This window comes from Nothobranchius furzeri, chromosome 15, assembly GCF_043380555.1.
Source record: "Nothobranchius furzeri strain GRZ-AD chromosome 15, NfurGRZ-RIMD1, whole genome shotgun sequence".
NCBI classification, from domain to species: Eukaryota; Metazoa; Chordata; class Actinopteri; order Cyprinodontiformes; family Nothobranchiidae; genus Nothobranchius; species Nothobranchius furzeri.
The window spans coordinates 32,380,776-32,393,628 of record NC_091755.1 but is presented as its reverse complement, the minus strand read 5'-3'; the positions used below and the strand labels follow the sequence as shown (position 1 = coordinate 32,393,628).

Genomic DNA, 12,853 nt, shown 5'->3' with positions numbered 1-12,853 from the left:
GATCATCAGTGAGAGAGGATCTTTACCTGGATTTTGTAAACTTCATCATTGAAAATGTTTGTTCACAAATGTAGGTAGAGCTGAAGAGAACCAACATCTTCTGAGCATGTCTCCTCAGGTTTGGAAAGTCCTCCTTAAGAGAAGAGTAGAAATCCAGCAGAGATCCTGAATCTCTGCTTTCAAGTCCCAAACCCTCTTCAGCACTTTCCCCAGGCTGAGCCATCTGACAGCTGTGTGGAGTCCTCCAAAAGAGCCACAAACTGTCTGTGATCCATCGCCCGTGCCCTGATGAAGTTTATTATTTTAGTAACATCAGTAACATGGTTGATTTTTAGCACTGACTTGCACAACACATGTTGGTGTATAATACAATGCAAAAACACCTATTTTTGATCTGCATCGATTTCTGTCACTTTATCTTGCATACGTTTCAAAAGTCCGACATTTTTCCCTGTAAAGCCGGGCGTACACTGTGTGACTTTTTCACCCGTAGCACTCAGCTTCAGCTCAAACTGTACGACTTCCTCGCAGAGCAGATCTCACGAGTCATGTGCTCACACTGTACGACCCAGTTCTCGGATGCGACCTGACTGCTCACACTGTACGTCTGGTAGCAACACGTCGGCCCTAAAAATGTGCTAAAAATAGCAGTTTTTACTCAACACGTCAGACTTTTTTGTCTTGTTTTGCCTGGTGTCCTTCGGGAGTGCTGCAGGAGGACACACAGGGATTTATGGGGGTTGGATGAGGAAAACGAAATAAAGACAGTAAATCTGTGTTTTGTGATCAGTTTAATTTGACATGAACACGACAAACACGCTTTCTTGACAATCTTTGTGAGTAAAAAAAAACGTGTAGAAACAAAAACGAACAACGTGTGTTATTAGGGAAATAGCGAGCGACCGGCGTTGATGCAGGATTGCGCGCGCATGCGCCGTGAGCGGTTCTGATACTTTTTGGGTCGCAGCGCCGCTTCAACAGTGCGATACCCTCACGAGGGACGAGCGAAATATTAAACACACCAGAAGTCCGTGCGACCTCACGACTGCTGATCGGCGGCTGGTCACGTGGTGTCAATCGCCTCTCGTAACCCCCTGTACACTACACGACCGCTCGGCGCAAAACTCGCCCCGATGTCGTGGCTTCTCGCACGACTGGAAAATCGGCTCAAAAAATTGAAAAAGTCGCACAGTGTACGCCCGGCTTAAGATTTGGACAACCGTCTGTTGTGACACCTGACAGTCTCTCCCATTTCAATCCCAGAGTGTCCGTGCACGCATTTACCTCTGTAGAAACATCACTCCCTGTCGTTGTCCCTTTCATCGACCGCATTGCTGCCCGCTCCTCTGTGAGCTTGAAGTCCGTTATCCCCCGGACAAATACGAGCAGCTGGGCTGTGTCCCGGACATCACAGCTCCCGTCTAATGAGAAAAAGTCAAAACTTGCCACTTCACGTTGCAGCTGAAGCTCCAGGTTCCCCGCAATGTCCTCGATCCTCCTGGTCACGGTTCGCCTGGACAGCGGGATTTGCTCAAATGCGCCTTTTTTTCAGGGCATATTAGTGCGGCAGAGTCCACCATGCACTCCTTGACAAACTCTCCCTCCGAAAACGGCTTGCTGTTTTTAGCTATTTTGTGGGATATCACAAAGCTGGTCCTGGTTGCTGCATCCCTGGATGTGTGAAGCTTAGTAAAACAGCCTTGCTGCTTTTGCAACTTTGCTAGCAAAGCTTCGGATGTCCGTGCCCTCTCAGCATAAGACAAGTTCTTGTATTTTTCCGAGTGTTTCTTGTCATAATGCCAACTCAAATTGTAGTCCTTAAACACGGCAATCTCCTCCCCGCAAACCAAACACACGGCTTTACCTCCGACTTCAGTAAAAAAATACTTAGCAGTCCAATTTTTGTTGAAAATCCTGCATTCGGCATCTTTCTTTTTTTTTTTGCATGAGCGGACATTTCTCAGGCTACAATCACCATGTCAACCGCGGGCACTTGTTGCTATACGTATTGCGTCATTGTGCACGTAAAAAAACAACTTCAAAATAAAAGCAATGCAGCCTTAGCCCATGCATGAGGTAAAATGAGAAAATACATTTATTTTGTAATTTCCAATTAACCTTACGCGGGCCGGTCAAAGTCAACCAAAGGGCCGGATGTGGCCCGCGGGCCGTAAAATGCCCAGGTCTGCTGTAAAGTCACCGACACTAGCCAGTGACTTGATGCAATTTGCTGGGTTCCTTATATAGGAAACATTTTTTCTGATTGGCTTAATGAACTGACCTATTGGAATGTTTATTATGTGAAGTGCCTTGAGATGACTCTTGTCGTGATTTGGCCCTATATAAATACAATTGAATTGAATTGAATCTTATTTATAAAACATTATCCCTAGCCTCTGAAACTCTGTCTAACTTAAAGAAGCTAGGCAATAATGAAGAGATGAATACATATCCAGTTTTATCTGTTTATCACAATGCAACCAGCTTTCAGAGTATCTGATTTCCCATAGCTTCTTAAGAACTCAGCAGCTAGAAAATTTTTTTTGTACATTTTGCAACAAACCCAACATTTATCCTGCACAGGCCAGATGCTTTCTATCAGTAGAGGTGTATTGTTTCTGGCTGCACATCGCTGCCTTACCCTGTCATTTCCATTGAGGTCAGCTGTGTTGGGAGTGCGTCTGAGACTGAGTGAGGAAGGAAGCACAGAAGGGAGATGCAAAAGAGATGTGATGAAAAGGACACGAGAATGGAGCAGCTGAATAGGAGCGAGTAAAGGAAGATAAATGCCGGTCGTGTCATGGCGCCTTCGTAATTTGCAGCGCTCACTGGGAAAGCTGTCCAATTAAAACCAAATGTTGGAAAATCATGCAGGTCATTTAAAGCACACACACACACACACACACTCACACTCACACTCACACTCACACACACACACACACACACACACACACACACACACACACACACACACACACACACACACACACACACACACACACACAGTTGGCTCTCACGCTGTTGCTCATTAGGCGATGTTCCCTGTTGTTAGCTGCTGCTTTTGCCGTTCTTATTTTGTTTACATAACTGAGTCAGGTCAGGGAGTCAATAGTCTCTCTCTCTCTCTCTCTCTCTCTCTCTCTCTCTCTCTCTCTCTCTCTCTCTCTCTCTCTCTCTCTCTCTCTCTCTCTAGTCAGCAAATAAGAGGTATGGAATATATGTAAGTAAAGAGTGTGGGCCCCAACTGGTTTTGTCTGTGGTTTCCATGGTGGCCCCACAGAAGTTTCCCCACACAGATTTTAACGGGCCCATGCAGGCGTCCATCTGGGTCCCTCTGGAAACCCATGTAGAACCCTATTAAAATCTGTGTGGGCAAATGGGAGTGAGACATTCACATATTCTGCCAGCTTTTGTGAGCCTGAGCTTAATGACGATGTTGGATTGATAGGAAATACTGTCTCCTGTAACCACAAAGTCAGCATCTGTGACAGTATGAGGAGGGTTTGTGCATTTGGGCTCATGCCATAACAAAATCAATATTTACAATTTCTGCTGCTTCCCTTTCTGTCTTAATTATCAAGAATAATGATAATTCAATTAAATTCGAAAATACGTCATTAATCCCAGAGGGAAATTGATTCTAGAAATTATTATTATTATTTTTTTATTTTTATTTTTTTACCAAATATCTCCTCAGGGTGGCTGTCACTCAGCTAAATCAGCCTGGATGCAGTGCTGAGGGAGCGGAGCACCAAAACTACCACCTTGTGTTGTGAAGCGCCTTGGGGTGTAGAACCCTAAGAAGGCGCTATACAAATACAGACCATTTACCAAATATACCTGGAAATATTCCACGAAAAGATCAAAAGCTCAATGTCTTTTCATTCTGCTCTGTGTTTCATTCTTTACAGCCTGCCCACCTGTGATTATCTCACGCTTTGTTCCTTCTCTCACCTCCTCCCTTCGTGTCCTATGGAAGTGTACAACCCGTTTCCATAGAAACAGTAGTTGATTTCCACAGGTGGTCAGTCTTCAAACTTTAGGTTTAACAGTTTTTCCTGTAAATGCCGACAAAAAAAATCCAACGTAGAAAACGAGGAACTCCAGCTTTCTTTCTAACATATCTGCAACCCAAAGACAGGTGCAACACTCAGTAAATCCATCATGGTGGCAGTTCAACTAATATTTTCCTTTTCTGCAAGTTGCATGTTTCCTTTTGGTGGATTCAACAAACATTGTGGGCCAGGTGTGTTTGCAGAATAGCTGGTCTTCGTGTTATAATGCATGGGTTCAGCTGGAAGTCGATGACTGTGTCCTCACAGGGCATTGGCATGGATATTATTATTCATAGCTAAACATCTGCTCCACTTTCCACATTAAAACAGCACAGTGAGCCAACAGCTTCAGTTATAAATGTGTGGCTGTTGGATCAGAAGATAAGGACAATTAAATGTGGAGAAGAAGGGTACGCAGAAGTTTAACGCACCAGCTTGGACATTTGTACCGTGGCTGTAGCTTGGCGAAGTGCCTTTTTACCTACCTGGACAGGACTTGATGAACCAGAGAGGGCTGTGAAATCCAGCTTTTCAGCCTTGATGGCAAGTATGAAGGCTATTTTACCTCTCCAGGGAAGCTTGCTCAGCAGGTTTTAGTAATTTTCTTCTACCATGAATAGAGCAGCATAGAGCATCCACAACCTCGACCAGTCGCAGCTCATTACAGCGTGCATCTTGATCGGCATCGCTGAAGGCAACAATAGAAGTCAAAAAAGGCAACTTTCGGTCAGGAGGCATTCGTTTAAAAGGCCTCAGGTGAATATAGAATTATTTTTATTGACTCAGGTCATTTCTGAAGCAAATTTTTGCGAGTTGTACCAGTGCAGAGGGAAAATTAGGCTTTTCTGTTCCAGATGTTGTTGGCAAATGTAATTACATAACAGCCTAAAATAGAGGTGTAGATCTGTGTAATCACAACATGATGTTGCACCGATACACTGAATTCTGATTCGATCGATTTTTGCCAACATCTCAAATTTAGTCACAATACTATTTTGATTTGATTCAATTTAGGGTCCACCATTCAACAGTATTACAAATGATTGAATTGAAGAGACAATTTATTCACTGACTGCTCACCACGAGGCCTCTAGCTTCTTCGGTTTACATGTTTGATGATTTGAAGAGACAGATGGAAATTGACATGTCAGGGCAACTTCAAAATAAAAGTGAATTTGTTAAATAGTTACTCTACAAATTTTTACACGTTGGATCGATGACCTTACAATCGATAGCCTGGCCTGCCAAACTCGTCCTCTGTTTAATTCTACACAGAGAACTAGTCTGATTACTCAAAGGCAGAGAGGCACATGAGGGGCGGGACGAGCCAGCTCAAAATTAACCAATCAGAAAAAAGGTGGAAATACCGACTATAATGTGGATTGCTGTAGTTTTTTTTAGCTGTAATCACAGACGTGTTGTGCCCATGCTTATTTCTTATTCTTGCACCAAGGACCATGACAATTTCCTAATGTTGTGAGCCTGCTCACACATATGGCAATAAAACTCTTCTTATTCTTACCATCAAAGGAAAATTCTCCACTGCAGGATTTGCATCCATGTATTCCCCCTACACCCCCAAGAAGTCAGTTTTTCCTCAAGTTCAGAGTTGTTATAAACCGTAACTACCACAATTAAGCCACTTACCTTTAATAACCCACCCAGTTTTACCTGGAAGGGTAAAACATACAAGAAAATATGCAGAAAATACAAAGGGATTTGGTGCATGGTAGTATTGGTAACCGGAGTGGTTTCCATAGTAACAGCTCATTAGGAGGCAGTTTGAGCTGTTTGGTGCTGTCCATGATTAAAGCACTTGTTGGGGAGGGGAGGAGCATGACAGGCATCAGATAGGAAATCATCAAAAAGGGTGGGCAGAGGACAGGAACTGCAGAAAGTATGAATAAACAGACGTAGAAATATGGAAAAACATGTTTTAAGAATGATGAGAAAAGGAGGAAGCCCCTTGTGTTTTACTTGGCCTTAAATCGGTATCCAAGGCTGTTCCTAAAAAGGATTGCAGGCCACATCTATAGTTGACGGTTGACAAGAACTGCCTGAAAGACTTGTCATTCTTTCCGTGCACATTGCCCGTGGACAACATTGTGCACAAAGATTTGGGGAAATGGTCACAAGGCATCAAATCACAGAGGTATTTTGCCTCATGGCAAACTGGGCTGCACTAGAGACTTGGTTGCTAATTGCCCCTTTTTTTCCCCATTTAGAGTGAGCTGTCTCTCCTCTTCACACACACCAATCCCCCCACCCAGCCTTTCGCGCTCTCACCCTACGGCAAAGAGAGAGTCATGAGTGCTGTGTCATCCTGTGAGTGTGTAACGTCAGGCCCAGGGCTGTCTTGGCCTGGGCTGTCCTTGTTTGCAGTCTCACATAAAGGATTACTTCAACCTTCTACATTAACTGTACAAGGATATTGTTTTTTGCAGGAGTTGCATTAATGCTGCCACTGATGGTGGTGGTTAATAAAGACAAGCATCTATGATCCTCCAGGACAATGTCGTCCTTCACTTGCTTTGGCCTGGCGTTCAAGTCAAATCTGTCTAATACAAGTAGATGTATTGTGTAAAATGTATGTGTTAAGCAAAACCTCAAAAAAAAAACTATCTTTAGAAGAACATCGTTTCAAACCTTCAGCTTACATCTAGAGGCTTCTGCCTGATCTTATTACAAAGAAGATACAATACACCCTTAATTTGAAACCAAAAGTCCAAATCGTTAAAATATTCCACTTTGAATTGGGATAAAAACAGCAAAACAAGCGACTCCCTCTAGATTAGCACCCATCCACGCTTCCCTACCAGGCCAGCACACATCCCACCCCTTCCACGCAAACCAATAGGACATTTTCATAATTAAAAAGATAAATACACCTAAGAACTGGGTCGGCCTATGAACACACCCTCAGAAATCAAAAATGGCATTAGTTGTTGCTGAGTTATTTCATAACATAAATCTAAACATACACCATTTAGCATGAAACAGATTTCAACATACAGTTTTTGATACCTTTAGAGGCAATTTGAAATCTAAAACTCACAAAATACATCAAACTATTCTTTAAAGTGCTTGCTGTGATCACAGACATATATGTGTCGACGGCCCGAGGACTGGCGCTGCCAGTTGAAGCTGCCGTAATGTCTGGCCGCCATCTTGGATTGGTCTCCATTCACCCCAGTGCTTAACCAACTAAATAAAAAACACAATTATGCTTATTTCAAAATCAGACACATGGCATGGCATGATAATTAAAATATAATTACGTAAGATAAATAAAAACTATAAAATCTCTAAAGGTAGGCTAGAAGAGTCAATAGTAATCTCATGTGATTGGTTTTCAATAGGGCTTAGTTGCTCACTCTGTGTTGACTCCAGTTGGGTTTGGAGAGTGAGGGACCTATCCAATATGGCGACGACACTGCTACGCTCTCCAGCGCCCGATGGAGCATCTATGCATCTATTTATTCATGTCTATGGCTGTGATGATAAATGGCTTATTTGTATAGTGCCTTCTTTGGGACCTACAACTCCCCCAAGGTGCTTCACAACACGATCAGTCACACACACACACACACACACACACACACACACACACACACACACACACACACACACACACACACACACACACACACACACACAAACACACAAACACACAAACACACAAACACACACACACACACACACACACACACACACACACACACACACACACACACACACACACACAGGTGATGATGATGATCCCATTCAGCACTGACGAAAGCGAGGCAGGTGGCACCACCGCTCCCTCCGACCACCACCAGCCAGCAAGGTGGGTTTAGTGTTTTGCCCAAGGACACAACAGCAGCATTCACTGGCGGGAGCCAGGATAGAACCTACAACCTCCCAATTTCTAGACAACCTGCTCTACCTCCTGAGCTACTGTTGGCCATTAAACACACAACCCTAACCCCTACTTAAGGTTACTTAATAAAAGATGGGATTAAGCCACTCTTAACAAAGAAACATTTACTCTCCTGACATTGTACTTTAACAATATAATATTTTACCTTTTACTACTTGGGAATATTAATGGAACTTTTTCAAAAGCCTTACAATGGTGCATAACACGTAGACCTTGAGGTGCAATATTTAACCCTAGAGGGTCCAAACTTGTACCCTTTAGGGAAGTGGTTCTCACTCCTGGACCATGTTTTCCTTGTTTCTCAACTCCAACACACCTAATTCAGTGGTTGAATCACCTGTACAGCAGCTCATTAAGCTCTTCAGAAGTCACCTGCTGATTGAAATCAGGTGTGTTAAAGTAGAGTTAAAACTAAAAGTTTTAGTCCCGGTGGGCTGTTTATCTAATTTGGGCCGGTCCGGTCCGCACACCCCACCGCTCTGATGGCCGGCGGGACGGCCAAATTCCCATGCATTTATCTGTGATGTCTCAGCATCTATTAGTGAGTGTAAGTTCAGTTTAACAAATGTGACGTTTAACCTGCTTAAAATAGAATGAACAATTTAAAAAGAAAAAATTTAGAAACGACGTTCTGATGAATCAAACAGAAACTGAGAGGAACAGGATGAAACAAAGAAATGAAACAAAAAACGTATTTGTCGATATAAGAACAAAATAATCCCTTATGAACCACCTTGCATTTTCTTTCTGGCTCCTTGATGTAACCGTGGAATAAGATGCACTTGTGGCAGAAACTCATCCCGCTGACGGAGGGAGATAAACACAGTCCGACGCTTCACTGACGAGCGACATAGCAGCTGTATCGGTCACGTGACTACTTCCTAAACGATATGCACACCGACACGGGTGTCACTCTAATGAACCAGACACATGAGTCGGTGCGTCAGTGTTGCTGGACCCACCACTACAGGAAAGGCTGAAGTTCTGCTGGCACAGTGGCCGAGCCAGAGATTTCCAGTTTCATTTCTCAGGAGTCTGTTGTAATTATACTAACACCAACTCCAGATCTTCTAGGAAACCATTTTGTTTAATCCCAGTCAAAGTAATTCATTAAATTTAAATCAAAATATTATCGTACAGCTATTTCAGCTTCGGCTCACTCTATCACATTCAATCTGAAAGATTTATCTCTTTGAAGCAACCTCGTCTTTTTATTCTGTATCATCTTGTTGAGGTCACAATCCCCCTCCACATGCTCAAACATGACCGCTCCATCCTTTCAATGGATCTAATCCGCTGTGCCCTGCACCCGAGGGAGGTTTTCAATCCTAAACTGAGATCAATTTCTGCAGCACAACACAGACGCCGAGACAAAAAGTGCTATTGTGAAATACTTAGCAAAATGTTTAAGAAGTATTTCCTTGCCTACACAAACCTTAAGTCTTTGTCTTGAACTTGAGAGCAGTTTTAACCAAACACCTCACTGTTGGAGGTAAATTTCTCATTCATGCTGTGTGGCCTGAGTTTAACCTCCAGATTACCACCAATCAAAATCCGTTTGATCCAGTGTTCAGGTTGTTCAAGAAATATACACACAAACAAATATCCCTTTCATTGACATGCGCTAGAGCGTAGCTGTAAGCACCGGTACAACAAAGACAGCAGTGCTCCGACTCTGGTGAGAGGATGTCAGAGTAAAAGCAGGTTTAAAACTTCATCAACTCAGTGGGCTTACTTTTATGATGAACGCTGCATTTGGGAGCAAGCAGCACATTCCGTTTATACTCCCACACATTTGGCAGTCTTTAATGGAGCCACACAGTGCAGATGGTTTAAACCTTTGGGAGCAAAATCAGCCTCCAGCAAGCATCCTTATTGATTTTCTGTAACATGAAAGATACATAATGCGGCTCACAAGGAACAACTGGAGCAAGCGGAATGTGTGGAGCGGAGGGCTCTGACAGTCTTTAAACGAACACAGGCTCACAAACACACCCGTCACGCTTGCTCGCTGTCTCCAAGATGAGAAGCAGATGTCATCCTCTTGTTTTTCCTGATCTCCCTCCCTCCCATTCCATACAAGATGTCCCAATTTCTGTGAGAAAACAGCAAACAACTATTTCCTTTACACATTTCACCAGCTGCCAGGGTGTGTGTGTGGTATGACCTCATCAAAACTTTTATTCAGCAGGTTTTTGGTGTTTTCAGAACCATTTATTAGATTTTGCTTTGTCTAAAATTACTACATCTAAAACCAGAGTGGTTTCGCATCAAATATTCTCACCTCCTCTCAGATGGTTGACAGGTGACCATTAAATACACGCAGTGTCCGTTTTCAAAGAATATTGGATTTGTTTTACCGACAGTGATTTTAGGACCATAACAGGAACAAGCAGATTGAGCTTGTGGTTACTGATGGAGTTGGTTATAACGTGACATTTCAGCATCAAACAGGTCATCATACAGCCTGCAGATAAAATAAAATTCAGTGTAAATTCAGATCATATTTTAACTGAAATGCCAAAACTTGTTTTGTAAACTACAGACTTGATATATTGAGAGAGATGAGAGATAGAACAGCAACCAGAGTAATCAGCCAACAATATCCCTTTCTTTAATTAAGGTCACAGCTGCTCGATTAGGAAACAAAAAAGTGTTGTGAAACAAAGTGTAACCAGTGTCTCAAAGTAACACAGCAGTTTCCTGCTCCACTTCCCTACTGGTTGAAAGCGGTATTACAGTTGTCATAAACAATTCTGCTGCAGCCTGCTGACGGTAGCTAGCGCTAACAAAGGGCTAACACTAACATGAACCAACAAATACTAATATAAACCATGAGTAAAAAGACCCACACTGTTGGACAAAACATATTATTACTTACAAGTCCAGTAGCAACAAAGTCAGGTCACAATCAGTCCATGATTTTGGAGCTTCCATTAGCTCTCTTAAACTAGTGCAGGCTATACCGATTTTTACTCTGGTTTTAGCTCTTTGCTTCACCTCCAAAGACGTTTCTCTCTTACTTTTATTTCCAGGCTCTGCTATAATGCCAACAAAAAAGCAAACATCTTCTTTTTCTTCTTCTTCTTGTGTTTTTGATTGATTATTGGTGAACTGAAAAAGCTAACTGCTAACATAACAGCTACCTGTTCCACAAAATTGTTAAGTGCGGTATCTAGCCAGCAGAGAGCTGCAGAGTGGTGTCAAGTATTAAGCTGGTCAAGTTTCTAACTCTTCTATTTAGTGTTACTTTCATCTGTCAAATAATGCTGTTGGCATTCTGGTAAGAGTCAAGAGGGCTAAACTAGAGACTACTAAATGTGTATGACCTGTTGGTCTTCTGTAAATATTACAAATTTTAATAATTCAACAGCAGTCAGCTGAGGATCAGTCTATTTAAACTCTCAAAGGGACAGTGTGTGTGTGTGTGTGTGTGTGTGTGTGTGTGTGTGTGTGTGTGTGTGTGTGTGTGTGTGTGTGTGTGTGTGTGTGTGTGTGTGTGTGTGTGTGTGTGTTTCCTAACAATAGGGGACAGTAAATACCTAAATCGTTGCAAGTAAGCTGTATTTTTGTGTTGGAGTAACAAACTTTAGCTAAATAACAAGAACATCAGACTCCCTTTCATCAGTGACATCAAGTGAAAAGGTAAATGTGTAAAACAACAACATTTAAAGAGTAACTAAACCCTGAAATAACTTTTTTTGCTATAATTGGGTCTTTACAAATGCAATCTTTCTGTTTCTGTGTATTTTTTGACATGTTTGTGTAAACTTGATTAAATCTAGAATCTAGGTCTAAAAACATCTTAGTGCTGCCCCCTGTGGCAGAACAGCGGCTACTGCAGTTTAAATTTGTGATTGACTGGGGCTGGAACAGTTTCAGGTCATCAGTGCAGTCTCCTCCCACTCCCCCTCCCTCCCAGGATGGAAATTCCCCACACTTGGCCATGCTACTTTGTGCCTCCTGGCAACGCCCACTTTCATTGCATTTTTCAAATCTTGACTAGGGGTGGAGTTACATTTTCTGATACAGTCCCACTTTAAGAATGGCAAAAGCTTTGTAACCATTTGTTGCAAATCAGTAAATGCATTTTGTCCTCATGGGCTCCCGTAGAAATAAACATGGCATCTAATATGGCGTCACCCAAAGACTTAGACCCACTCCCGTGTATTTTAGGCTTGATTTTTATGGTTTAATGTTACAAAGCCGCCAATATTTTTCAACAACTGGGCTTCATTTAATTCATGTTTAACAACATTTTGATGGATATTTCCAGAATATAATGGTAAAACTACACATGGTCTCTTTAAGAAGCACTTGATTTTGTCAGTCTGAGGACATCCATTGGACTAATGAGTTTCAGTTAGAAACTAATGTTGAGGAAACGGCGACCAGACTCATTCATAATTTAGCTAGAGGTGGATGGTTTTCTAATTACCTCTTGAACGCCATTAGCTCCCACGTTTGACATTCATGAAAATGAGTCTCCACGAATCAAGAATCTTTGCATTGATGACTACATTTATCTCCCAACTTTAATTTGGAGGACGTTTCATTGGTAGTGACGGGAGAGCAGAATGCCATCATCAGTAACAGACTCAATTGGATTTTAAGGAGGGTACACATGCTCTAACCAGCAATAATTCTGTTAAAAGCTTAAAATAAATGAAGCAGTTCTTCAAATGACTGTTTGAGACTGTGTCTATAACAGATTTTGTACCCATAAATGTCTCGATAACCAAAATTACAACAAGCAAAATAACTGTTAAGGTCCGAATGCAAATATTGAGATTTTAAACAGCAGCCCACAAAATAATCCATTGTCATACAGTTCCATCCTTAACACTTACATGCCTGTTTTTTAATTTGGTTAGAT

General features: G+C 42.1%; 1 protein-coding gene across 3 annotated transcripts in view; it reads left to right on the top strand.

Annotated features, from left to right (window-relative positions):
• Positions 1-12,853, top strand: part of acot7 (acyl-CoA thioesterase 7) — an 80,047-nt gene that overhangs the window by 30,308 nt on the left and 36,886 nt on the right. The gene's annotated exons all lie outside the window — the stretch shown is intronic.